Source organism: Vulpes vulpes, chromosome X, assembly GCF_048418805.1.
Source record: "Vulpes vulpes isolate BD-2025 chromosome X, VulVul3, whole genome shotgun sequence".
In the NCBI taxonomy this organism is placed as follows: domain Eukaryota; kingdom Metazoa; phylum Chordata; class Mammalia; order Carnivora; family Canidae; genus Vulpes; species Vulpes vulpes.
In genome coordinates, this window is record NC_132796.1 from 74,859,744 (window position 1) to 74,873,894 (window position 14,151).

The 14,151-nt window shown below is 38.7% G+C and overlaps 1 protein-coding gene across 1 annotated transcript in view; it reads left to right on the forward strand.

Annotated features, from left to right (window-relative positions):
* IL1RAPL2 (interleukin 1 receptor accessory protein like 2) overlaps positions 1-14,151 on the forward strand; it is a 1,296,043-nt gene that overhangs the window by 64,569 nt on the left and 1,217,323 nt on the right. The gene's annotated exons all lie outside the window — the stretch shown is intronic.

Consider the following 14,151-nt stretch of genomic DNA (forward strand, 5'->3'; position numbering starts at 1 on the left):
TGTAAATTTTAAATATTTCAATTGTATCAATCAAGATAATTAAATTACCCTATCATCATAATCCCCAAATCATGGCGGCTTATAACAGCAAAATTTTATTTCTCACTTATGTAACATTGGCTGTGAGATATGCTCTAAAAATTTTCATTCTATTACCCATACTGATGGAACAATCACTATTTTAAACATTACCACTCACTGTGGCAGAGGGAAAGATAGTTTGTAGAAGGCACATTGCAAATAAATGCTCTTGCCTGAAAGTAAAATACAAGTGGGAGCAATAACTTTTGCTCATAAGTAATTGGCCAGAATCAATCACATGCTCCATCAATCATAATGGGGCCAAGAAGTGCAATACTATCCTATGCCTGAAGGCAAAGAGATTTAAATATTTAGATAACTGAATTAATGACTACCATGTCTATATAAAGAGTGAAATTTACACTTCAATATTAGATTTTTTCCTACTCCCAAGAGTTACATTAACCTTTTTCTATAAATTTCCATACATACATGCACATTTACATACATAGATTTTTCCATTAATCATGGGATCATATTTGTTTTCCATAAGTTATAGAGCTACTTATAGTAATGTACAACTCTACTTCAGTCTGTTTAATGGCTGTAAAGTATTCCATAGTACGCATATACCATACTTTATTCAACTACTCTTCTATGGAGGGGTACTTGTTTTTTCCCCTGATTTTGACTATTATAACATATACTTCATTGACCATCCTTGAACATTCATATACATGCATATGTATTTAGATATCTGTAATATAAATTACTAGCAAAGGAAATCCTGAGCACTTTAAATTTTGCTAAGTCCTGACAATTTGCCTTCCAAAGTGCTCTACCAATTTAAAATCTCAAAAACAGTGTATGGAAGTGTACATTATATTTTGAGAAAAATTTTGACAAATATTTTTGTTGAAAGAAGAAAGAGTATAATGAGGGATATAATGAGGGATTTAGAAACCACGTAAAAATGAGTAATGATCATAGACTTCCTTGTCTAAACAGCTTATAAAACCTTATACCCACTACTACTAAGTTTGCTGACTAGAGTAACACTGAAAAAAAGTAATCCTTCTTGCACATGACACTTCTGGTTACATCTTAATAATCAGAATGCAATTACCTGTCTATATGCAGTTGCAAGGAAGGCTGTGAAATGAAGACTCTATTTTGGGCGACTATATACTAAGCCAAAAACTGCAGGCTATATAATCACCACAGGAAATAGACTAGTTGGAGAGACTTTTTGCTGTGCTCTTGGATCTCTATAGTTGCTTACAACCATTTTTTCCCTTTATATTTGCTTCTTTTTTTTGCCTTCCTTGTCTCTTCTGCTAGCTCTCAGAATTTCCTCCATCGTTATTTTTCTTTTCTCTTGTTCTTTTCTCTTTCTCATTATTTCAACTTTTTGTATCTCCATTTCTTCCTTTTTCTCTCTGCTTCTGTATGTTTTCTCTATCTCCACATTTCTACTCTGTGTGTATTTTTTCTCTTTCCATCTGTTTCCTATCCATCTGTCTCTCTATCTTTAGCTGTCTCTGTTTTCTTACTTCCGTATTTCTGGCTCTTTTGGTTTCAGTCTCCATGTCTCTCTCTTTCTACATCCATTTCTAACTATTAGAGCTAATAATAGATGGGCTGCTGCTTCTTACAGTTGTTTTCATATGGTAGGAAGTACTTGAGGATAGTGTAGATACAGTATAAAAAGGATTTCTTGATTGGTTGGTGGTTGAATTATATAACTATTAAGGTCTTTTCCAACTTTGAGTCAAATTGAGAACCAATTTTCCCTTCTTACTAAGTAGAATATCATTTATATTATTGCATATTTGTTTTCTGATTGACAGTCTAGTAGAACCTCAAGGCCATCTCTGTGTGAATATCATGCTTTATTGTAGATGACTGCAGAATTAGAAGATACATTATCCCTCTCATCTATGATTTTACTTTGTATGGTTTCAGTTATCCTCAGTCAACTATGGTCCAGAAGCAGATGATCCTCATTCTGGAAGCAGATGGTCCTCCTTCTAACCTAGCATCAGAGGGTCAGTAGTAGCCTAAAACTGTGTCACAACCCCTACATCATTCACCTGACTTCATCTTGTCCCATAGGCTTTTTACCATCTCACATCATACATCACAAGAAGAAGGTACAGTACATTAAGAGAGAAACAGATCACATGCACCTAACTATTATTACAGCATATTTTTATAATTGTTCTATTATTAATTACTGTTATTAATCTCTAATTGTGCCTAATTTATAAATTAGACTTTATCATATGTATGTACATATAGGAAAAAACATGGTTTATATAGGGTTTGACACCACCTGTGGTTTTAGGCATTCACTTGGTACTTGGAACATATCCCCTCTGGCTAAGAGGGGGCTACTGTATTAGAAATTAAAACGAATGTGTGTTGACTATAAAACTGTGTCTAAAAATTAATTCTCTTTAATACATCTGTGATATACATGTAGACTGTGTGTCTGTGTCTTCATAATTTCCAATTTGTTGGGAGATTATATATATGACTGGCTAGTACAAATGATTGGAAAACACTGTAAATACCACATTGTCTCTGATGGCAAGAAATTAAGAAATGATATAATTGTATATTCTCTGCAACCTAGCTAATAAATCTAGTTGGGTCTTTTAATTGTGTCAAAATATATTCATAAATTAAACTTGTTTTGCTTTCTAGAATTAGTAAGTATGCAATACAGATACTTTAAAAACTTAACATGAAGCAGGAACCTGACATACTTTCTATTTTAAGGGAGGAAAAGAGTAAAGTGGAGAAGGTAATTTACAAACTAGACTTGAAAACCATTTGAGCATAACATTATCATTACAATTATCTGTCAAAAGATTTAGTTTAATTACATTTTTAAAAACTCTTGAAAATATGGCCCTATTCATATCAAGGATTTGGTACTCTGAGGAGAGGAATATTAATGCCTTCATTAGCCATTGTGCCAGCATCTCCAGTCTTTAGAATTCCTCATATGGCCTTTTGAGATTTTTAAATCCTAACCTTAGGAAATCAGTAAACACAAAGACCCAGGGGAATATGAACTTCAGGAGTAAGAGCCCTTCTGTATTTATATTCATAAATACAGAATAGGTATACAGAATAGGTAGAAGATTCTTTTTTTGGGGAAAAAAGTAATTTTGAAATAATTGAGTAGCAGCATAATTGCCATCATATAAAGTATTATACATGCTCCTACACATTTTCTTCACACAACAGTAAGTTGGTTGTAAAATCACCAAGAGGAAAAAGTTGTAATGTAATAAACCTGAATTTTAGTGTAAGATTTTCAGGGCATAACCGGAGATGCTTCTGACACATTTAAAGAGATGTGTGAAACCATATGTTGGGAGCCCAGTGGTCACAGTTCTGAGACAGTCCTTGATCAATGATGATGTTTAAGACTGATTGCCATTGTGTGGATGCCTGGGTAGCTCAGCAGTTGAGCATCTGCCTTCGCCTCAGGGCATGATCTCCAGGTCCAGGACTGAGTCCCACATCAGGCTCCTTGCAAGGAGCCTTCTTCTCCCTCTGCCTGTGTCTCTGCCTCTCTCTGTGTGTCTCTCATAAATAAATAAATAAAACCTTAAAAAAGACCAATTGCTGTTGCAGATGAACACTGCTAGGAGATTGATTACACTGGCTCTTTTTGACTGTTTGAATTGGCCTTTGGCAGCTTTTCCCTTTTGATAGGAAATCTGAATCACCTATTGAACATGCTGCAAAATACTTCTCTTAATCTACGTTCCCTTAGCACTTAACATATATGGGTTATTCTTCACTGTCTTGCACTTGACTAAGCACTCTAGTATGCATGCATCTCCACAGTGAAGTTGTAGGTTCTTGAAGGCAAAGAACGATGTTTTATAGTCTTAAACTTGGCATATGACTCCCAAGACATCTGACTCCTAGGACAAAAAATAGTTTAGTAGTGGTTAAGAGCTTGGGCTTTGTAATCACATAGACCTAAATTCAGATCTTCTTTTCCTTAATTTACTATTGTCATGATCTTGAGTAAGTTATATATCAGTTTCTTAGAAAGTAAAATGGGGATAATGACACCTCTAAAGTCATTGATAGTATAAAATATCATATAAAAGTTTAGTGCAGTATTTGGCACACACAAATGCTCAATACATTATAATAATTATTATGATAAAATACAGATTTTCCTTGACTTACAAAGGGGCTACATATTGATTAACCCATCATAAGCTGAGAATATCATAAGTTGAAAATGCATTTTATACACCTAACCTATCAAATGTCACAGCTTAGCCTAGCCTACCTTAAACATACTCAGAGCACTTATATTAGCCTACAGTTGGGCAAAGTCATCTCAAATAAGGCCTATTTTGTAATAAAGTATTGAAAATCTCATGTCATTTATTGAATACTGTATTGGAAGTGAAAAACAAAATGATTGGACGAGAAGTGTATCTGTTGTTTACCCTCATGTTTGTGTGACTGACAGGGAGACAGAAGTAGGAAAGGTGCAATCATGGATAGAATGAGTTGTAGGTAAGAGGAGCATGGCACACTTCTAATATCTAATCAGCAAGATTGAGTTGGTAACTGAGTATATACAGCAGAAAGCGTTAAATCAGAGATGAACCAATGTTCTCATTGAAGTCACTGGGAATAACATAGGTTCTAAATTGAGAGACAAGACAGGACAGCGAGAGTGTGCCTGTGGTTTAGGAAAATTTTGAATAATAAACCATCTTTTGAAAGTCCAGAGCCTACATAATTTTCTGAGTTGGAAATTGGACAAATAAATTTTATGTAAAATAAAGGATTATGTGGAGTCCATAACAGTCTTTTCAGAGTCTTGGTTTGGGTTCTCCCAAAAACAGACGCAAAGACAAGGATTTGGATGTAAGTAAGTAATTTGGGAAGTGACTCCAGAAAGTGCTGCAAGGGAATGGGAAAGTCAGACTGGAAGGGAGGAAAAGCAAATAAAGTGTGTGTTAATGAGCAGTTTCCCACTCAGTTGTATGGGAATATACCAAGGGGTGAGCGAGTTGTACTGTTTATTCACTAACTCTCATCACTGACTGACAGTAACTCATGGGGTGTTAACAACCTGCCTTCTCTTCTGTTGAAGCTACTTTTGTAGATAGAGAAACCCCTCTGGTAGAGAAATATAAGAAGTCTTCTGCAAATGACTTTTGGAGTAGGCCAAGAGGATATGTAGGGTACTAGCAGTGCCTACTATAGCAGGAGATACAACACGTCTTGGATTTAAATAATTATATATTTGATAATAGGTTTTCTATTTCAAACAAATGGATAACTTGAAAAATGACATTGAAAGCTGCCATTTATTTGTATTATTGAAAGCCTAATATGATATTATCTACATTGATATTCTTCTTTTATTCATTGAAATATTTATTGATAATCTATTACATGTCAAGTTCTACACTAGTTGCTGAAGATACAAGTTAATGACTAAGTGACTATCTTCATGAAGTTTATACTCTAGTGGTCAAGGAGTGGACAGAAACAACCAAGCTAATAAATGTAGCTGATTCACTAAGAGTTTTAACTCATTAAAGTATAAACCACAAAATAGTATTATTTTTCACAGTGATTACTATTTGTTGTACCTACTGTATTTACCTTTTTCCATGAGGAGATAGCAACATTGATAAATATTTCAGGCTAATTCTATAACTTTCCAGCTGTTTTCAGAGTTTCATTTTGATTTTAAAGCCTTTGTCTTTACTCTAAGCTCCTGTCTGATTCAAATATTGTCTCTTCATTCAAACAGCTAAGACATGTAGCACTAGTGGCTGGGAATTTGGAGGGTGAATGGTGGGCTTTCACAGATATCTCCTTCTTCCTCCTCTTTTCTCTGTGTCTTCTCATTTGGTGTTGCATTGGGAGATAAATGACTAGGAAATAGGGAAAGGAAAAAACACATGTTTGTGACTGCCTATGTCTTCTCCTTGGTTATGTCTTCTAGCTGTCTATGGGCACTATATAAATAGGTAGTTGTTATAACAGGCTTGATGATGAGATGATCCCCCCAGCATCTCCTCTGAGCATTGTAAGTTCCTTGCAAAATTTGATTAATTTTTCTCTCAAGAACTTCAGCCAGTGGCATCATATTACTTTCTTCTCAAGTGTACTCATCTTGCTGCATGTTGCAAACCCTCTAGCAACAATCATCTATTTATCCAATCAACTTGGATTTTTATAATATGCCAAATCCACCTTCCATGCTTCTTGGGACCCAGAAATTTAGTATGTGTTGTTAGGGATTAATACCAGTTTCTATTGTCACCTGAAATCTCCAATACACCATCTTTCCTCAAGGTGCATTATCACTGTTCCAGTGGTATAGGAGAAGTCTAGCATGCCAATTGGAAAAGGAAAGCCTGCCATAATTATCAAAGGGTGGCCTTCTCCTCTTTCTCAGGCTTCTTTGCTTATTGATGGAGTGGGGATGGGATGATGGGGACTAGCTGCATTGGACAGCTGAATGGGTGGCCTCAGACCCCAAATTCTGGAAGTTTTCTGAATTTAGGATATTAGGTAGATATCATTCTGAGGTCAATTCTGGGAATAGATGATCTCACTCAACACTTGGTATCATCCTGTTAACTCTCACATTCTGGTTAAGCTTCTAGACTTTTAGGTAAAGACCAATTATTCAAAAAAATCTTTATTTGGGATTCTGGATCTTTAAAATGATATCCAGGGGCTCCTGGGTGGCTCAGTTGGTTAAACGTCTGCTTTCAGCTCAGGTCATGATCCCAGAGTCCTGGGTTGCAGCCCCACATCAGGCTCCCTGCTCTGTGGTAAGTCTGATTCTCTCCCTCCTGCTTCTACTCCTGTTCCCCTTGCTTATGTGCTCTCTGTCAAATAAATAAATAAATAAATAACATATTTTAAAAAATGATATCCAGAGACTTTTCTTGCGTTTCCACTCAGATTTGCTTTTACCCATTATTTTGGGGATCATTATGCTTTCATCTTCATTGTCTCTTTTGCCATTTTTTTATGTCTTGGGTTTATGATAAGCCCAATGTACCTCTGTGGTGCATATATTCTGATTGTTAGAGGATCCCAGATGCATCTATATATGGGTACTCAATTTACTGAAAAGTCTTAACTCAATGAGAATAAACAGTAAAAAGGGTTTTGTTTTTCTCTCAAATGCCTACTGATGGGATTTTATTCAATCCCTTTCCCTCTTGTGAGTCAGGGGGCCTTAAAGATATCTCAGTCCAATTCAAAAATTTTACAGTTATTTTTGGCTTTGGAACAGTTTCATTCCAAAGGTTTGACGTTCAGTATTGTTAATTTTCTTTTCTTTTCTTCTCTTCTCTTCTCTTTTCTTTCTCTTTTTTTCTTTTCTTTTCTTTTCTTTTCTTTTCTTTTGTAAAATTCTATTTATTTATTCATGAGAGGAGGGGGGGCAGGCAGAGGGAGAAGCAGGCTACATGCAGGGTGCCTGCTGTGGAACTCTATCCCGGATCTCCAGGATCATGCCCTGGACTGAAGGCGGCGCTAAACCACTGAGCAACCCAGGGTGCTCCAGTGTTGTTAATTTTATTTCTTATTTATTTTTTTATAAATTTATTTTTTATTGGTGTTCAATTTGCCAATATATAGAATAACACTCACTGCTCATCCCATCAAATGCTCCCCTCAGTGCCCGTCACCCAGTAATGCCCACACCCTGCCCACCACCCTTTCTACCACTGCTAGTTCGTTTCCCAGAGTTAGGAGTCTCTCATGTTCTATCTCCCTTTCTGATATTTCCCACTCATTTTTTTCTCCTTTCCCCTTTATTCCCTTTCACTATTATTTATATTCCCCAAATGAATGAGATGATATAATGTTTGTCCTTCCCCAATTGACTTATTTCACTCAGCATAATACCCTCCACTTCCATCCACGTCCAAGCAAATGGTGGGTATTTGTCATTTCTAATGGCTGAGTAATATTCCATTGTATACATAAAACACATCTTCTTTATCCATTCATCTTTTGATGAATACGGAGGCTCCATCCACAGTTTGGCTATTGTGGACATTGCTGCTAGAAACATCAGGTAGCAGGTGTCCCGGGGTTTCACTGAATCAGTATCTTTGGGGTAAATCCCCAGCACTGCAATTGCTGGGTCATAGGGCAGATCAATTTTTAACTCTTTGAGGAACCTCCACACAGTTTTCCAGAGTGGCTGCACCAGTTTACATTCCCACCAACAGTGCAAGAGGGTTCCCCTTTCTCCACATCCTCTCCAACATTGGTGGTTTCCTGCCTTGTTAATATTCCCCATTCAACTGGTGTGAGGTGGTATCTCATTGTGGTTTTGATTTGTATTTCCCTGATGGCAAGGGATGCAGAGCATTTTCTCATGTGCTTGTTGGCCATGTCTGTGTCTTCCTCTGTGAGATTTCTGTTCATGTCTTTTGCCCATTTCATGATTGGATTGTTTGTTTCTTTGCTGTTGAGTTGAATAAGTTCTTTATAGATCTTGGATACTAGCCCTTTATCTGATATGTCATTTGCAAATATCTTCTCCCATTCTGTAGGTTGTCTTTGAGTTTTGATGACTGTTTCTTTGGTTGTGCAAGAGCTTCTTATCTTGATGAAGTCCTAATAGTTCCTTTTTGCTTTTGTTTCTCTTGCCTTCATGGACGTATCTTACAAGAAGTTACTGTGGCCAAGTTCAAAAAGGGTGTTGCCTGTGTTCTCCTCTAGGATTTTGATGGAATCTTGTCTCTCATTTAGATCTTTCATCCATTTTGAGTTTATCTTTGTGTATGGTGCAAGAGAGTGGTCTAGTTTCGTTCTTCTGCATGTGGATGTGCAATTTTCCCAGAACCATTTATTGAAGAGATTGTCTTTTCTCCAGTGGATAGTCTTTCCTCCTTGGTCGAATATTAGTTGACCATAAAGTTGAGGGTCCAGTTCCAGATTCTCTATTCTGTTCCATTGATCTATGTGTCTGTTTTTGTGCCAGTATCACATTGTCTTGATGAATATGGCTTTGTAGTACAACCTGAAATCTGGTATTTTGATGCTCCCAGGTATGGTTTTCTTTTTTAATGTTCCCCCGGCTATTCGGGGTATTTTCTGATTCCACACAAATCATAAAATAATTTGTTCTCTCTGAAGAAAGTCCATAGTATTTTGATAAGGAGTGCATTAAACGTGTAAATTGCCCTGGGTAACATTGACATTTTCACAATATTAATTCTTCCAATCCAAGATCATGGAATATGTTTCCATCTCTTTGTGTCTTCCTCAATTTCTTTCAGAAGTGTTCTGTAGTTTTTAGGGTATAGATCCTTTACCTCTTTTGTGAGGTTTATTCCTAGGTATCTTATGCTTTTGTGTGCAATTGTAAATGGGATTGACTCCTTAATTTCTTTTTCTTCAGTCTCTTTGTTAGTGTATACAAATGCCACTGACTTCTGGGCATTGATTTTGTGTCCTGCCACACTGCCAAATTGCTGTATGGGTTCTAGCAATCTCGGGGTGGAGTCTTTTGGGTTTTCTAAGTACAGTATCATGTCATCTGCAAAGACGGAGAGTTTGACTTCTTCTTTGCCAATTTGAATGCCTTTTATTTCTTGTTGTTGCCTGGTTGCTGAGGCTAAGACTTCTAGTACTATGTTGAATAGCAGTGGTGAGAGTGGACATCCCTGTCATGTTGCTGATCTTAGGGGAAAGGCTCCCAGTGCTTCCCCATTAAGAATGATATTTACTGTGGGCTTTTCGTAGATGGCTTTTAAGATGCTGAGGAATGTTTCCTCTATCCTTACACTCTATAGAGTTTTGATCGGGAATGGATGCTGTCTTTTGTCAAATGCTTTCTCTGCATCTATTGAGAGGATCATATGGTTCTTGGTTTTTCTCTTGCTGATATGATGAATCACATTGATTGTTTTGCAAGTGTTGAACTAGCCTTGCATCCCGGGGATAAATCCTACTTGGTCATGGTGAATAATCTTCTTAATGTATTGTATCCTTTTGGCTAGTATCTTGTTGAGAATTTTTGCATCCATGTACATCAGGGACATTTGTGTATAATCCTCCTTTTCGGTGGGGTCTTTGTCTGGTTTTGGAATTAAGGTGATGCTGGCCTCATAGAATGAATTTCGAAGTATTCCATCTCCTTCTATCTTTCCGAACAGCTTTAGTAGAATAGGTATGGTTTCTTCTTTAAACGTCTGATAGAATTCCCCTGGGAAGCCATCTGGCCCTGGACTTTTGTGACTTGGGAGGTTTCTGAGGACTCCTTCAATTTCCTCCCTGATTATCGACCTGTTCAGGTTTTCTATTTCTTCCTGTTCCAGTTTTGGTAGTTTGTGGCTTTCCAGAAATGTGTCCATTGCTTCTAGATTGCCAAATATATTGGCGTATAGCTGCTTATAATATGTTTTTAAAATTGTTTCTATTTCCTTGGTGTTGGTAGTGATCTCTCCTTTCTCATTTATGATTTTATTAATTTGAGTCTTCTCTCTCTTCTTTTTAATAAGGCTGGCTAATGGTTTATCTATCTTCTTAATTCTTTCAAAGAACCAACTCCTGGTTTTGTTGATCTGTTCCACAGTTCTTCTGGTCTCTATTTCATTGAGTTCTGCTCGAATCTTTATTAACTCTTGTCTTTTGCTGGGTGTAGGATCTATTTGCTTTTTTTTTTTTTGCCTAGTTCCTTTAGGTGCAATGTTAGCTTTTGTGTTTGAGTTCTTTCCAGTTTTTGGAGGGATGCTTGTATTGCCATGTATTTCCCCCTGAGGACTGATTTCCTGTATCCCAAAGATTTTGAATGTTTGTATCTTCATTCTCATTAGTTTACATGAATCTTTTTAATTCTTCTCTAATTTCCTGGTTGACCATTTCGTCTTTTAGCAGGATGGTCTTTAACCTCCATGTGTTTGAAGTCCTTCCAAACGTCTTCTTGTGATTTAGTTCTAATTTCAAAGCATTATGGTCTGAGAATACACAGGAGATGATCCCCATCTTTGGTATTGTTTAAGACCTGATTTGTGACCCAGTATGTGGTCTATTCTGGAGAACATTCCATGTGCACTTGAGAAGAATGTATATTCAGTTGCATTTGTATGTAAAATTCTGTAAATATCTGTGAAATCCCACTGGCCCAGTGTATCTTTTAGAGCTCTTGTTTCTTTGGCGATGTTGTGCTTAGAAAACCTATCAACTGTAGAAAGCACTACATTGAAGTCGCCAAGTATAAGTGTAGTATTATCTCAGTATGTCTTAACTTTAGTTATTAATTGATTGATATATTTGGCAGCTCCCACATCGAGGCATATATATTGATGATTCTTGTTGGATAGATCCTTTAAGTATGATATAGTGTCCCTCTTCACCTCTCATGACAGTCTTTGGGATAAACTTTAGTTTATCTGATATAAGGATGACTACCCCTGCATTCTTTTGAGGACCATTTGAATGGTAAATGGTTCTCCAACCTCTTATTTGCAGGCTGCAGGTGTTCTTATGTCTAAAATGAGTCTCTTGTAGACAGCAAATAGATGGGTCTTGCTTTTATCCAGTCTGAAACCCTGCGCCTTTTGATGGGGTCATTAAGCCCATTCACGTTCAGAGTTAACTATTGACAAATATGAGTTTAGTGTCATCATGATACCTATTCAGTCCCTGTTTTTGTGGATTGTTTCCTTGGACTTCCTCTTTCTTTCACAGGGTCCCCCTTAATATTTCTTGCAGAGCTAGTTTGGTGGTCACACATTCTTTCCGTTACTGCCTATCTTGGAAGCTCTTCATCTCTCCTTCTATTCTGAATGACAGCCTTGCTGGGTAAATTATTATTGGCTGCATGTTCTTCTCATTTAGGACCCTGAATATATCCTGACAGCCCCTTCTGGCCTGCCAGGTCTCTGTGGAGAGGTCTGCTGTTAATCTCATATTTCTCCCCATAAAAGTTAGAGCTTTCTTGTCTCTTTCTGCTTTAAGGATCCTCTCTTTATCCTTGGAATTTGCAAGCTTCACTATTAAATGTCAAGGTGTTGAGCGGTTCTTATTGATTTTAGGGGGGGATCTCTCCTTTTCCTGGATCTGAATGCCTGTTTCCCTTTCCAGATGAGGAAAGTTTTCAGCCATGATTTGTTCAAATACATATTCTGGACCTCTGTCCCTTTCGGTGCCCTTTGGAAGCCCAATTAAAGGTAAATTTTTCTTCCTCTGGCTCTCATTTATTTCCCTTCATCTATCCTCATGATCTTTTAATTGTTTGTCTCTTTTTTCCTCAGTTTCCCTCTTTGCCATCAACTTGTCTTCTGTGTCACTCACTCATTCTTATACCTCGTTAACCCTCGTCGTTAGGACCTCTAGTTTGGATTGCATCTCATTCAATTGATTTTTAATTTCTGCCTGATTAGATCTAAATTCTGCAGTCATGTAGTCTCTTGAGTCCTGTATGCTTTTTTCTAGAGCCATCAGTAACTTTATAATAGTGCTTCTGAATTGGCTTTCTGACATTGAATTGTAATCCACATTTTGTAACTCTGTGGGAGACAGGACTGTTTCTGATTCTTTCTTTTGAGGTGAGTTTTTCCTTCCAGTCATTTTGCTCAGTGCAGAGTGGCCAAAAACAAGTTGTATTGGGAAAAGCAGAAAAAGAGAGAAGAGAAAGAAGAAAAGAAAAAAGGAAAAAAGAGGTAGGAAAAAAAAGACAAGAAATGAAATAAAGGGGGGGAGCAAACAGAAAACAAAAAAAAAACTAGGGGGAGTATCCTCTGATTTTGTATAGTGTAAATACCTACACTTACTCTGGAGCTTTCCAGTGCTGCTTGGTCAATACTTGCTTTTCCCCTGTCTTTCTAGCTGGTCTTCTGGGGGAGGGGCCTGCTGTGCTGGTTCTCAGGTGTCAGCACTTGGGGGAGCTGCTCAGCCCCCTGCCTGGTGCAGGGCTCAGTGGGCATTGTTTATCCTGTTTATCCTGTGAGGCCACTGTGAGGCTCAGTGTGAGTTGTTTATCCTATGAGGCCCCAGGAGGAACAACAACAGTGTCAGCGGCCAGCTCTGGAGCCCTGGAGTCAGTTCCTGCTGTAACTAGGGAGGTCTCAGTCTGCAGTGGCCTGGATGCTCCGGGGGGCTGGCGGGGGCCCCTGATCTCCACAGCTTGGGGCCGCCCAATGGCAGTAGCGTCCTTGCTGTCCTGTGCCCTCCTGGCCTCTGCCTGTCCCGGGGGGAGCTCCTGGGCCTGTGCTGCTGGAATCGTGCTCCTGGGTCATGCAGCTTCCTCTGCAGGGAGCCTCTGCCTGAGCCGCCTCGGAGCTGCTCTGGGGTCCAGCTGGGCATGTGCTGCAGCTCTTTAGGGAGCTTGGCCGCCAGGGTTTGGCGTGCTCTCCCCTGGTGCTCTGGTCCTCTGTTAGTGTCCTAGGGAGCCTGAGGGCATCCCCGCTCTCCTGGGTCCTGCTCCAACTCCCTGCGGGCCCCTTTCCTCCCGGGAAGATTGGTGCAGCTCCTGCTCCTCCGGGACGGGGCTCTCCCGTCCTGGGGACACTCGCCCCGGCCTCAGCCCGGCTCCTCACGGGGCCCCTCCCCCTTGGATGCCTTTTGTTTCTTTATTTCTTTTTTCCCGTCTTCCTACCTTGATAGAAGCGCGAACTCTTCTCACTGTAGCATTCCAACGGTTCTCTCTTTATTTATTTATTTTTTTTTTTAGAAATTTTTTTTTATTTATGATAGTCACAGAGAGATAGAGAGAGAGGCAGAGACACAGGCAGAGGGTGAAGCAGGCTCCATGCACCGGGAGCCCGACGTGGGATTCGATCCTGGGTCTCCAGGATCGCGCCCTGGGCCAAAGGCAGGCGCCAAACCGCTGCGCCACCCAGGGATCCCTCTCTCTTTAAATCTCAAGCCGAATTCGTAGGTTTTCAAGATGATTTGAAAGTTATCTAGGTAATTTGATGGGGACAGGTGACTTGGGGACCCTACTCTTCCGCCATCTTCCCCCTCCCCCCAGTGTTGTTAATTTTAAAACATCAGTGTCAAAATTCAGTAAAAACTCTTCTTGTGACATAAATAAAAAAACAGCAAGGAGATGAGCTAAAGAATGGCAGAGTTAGACTTTAAGAT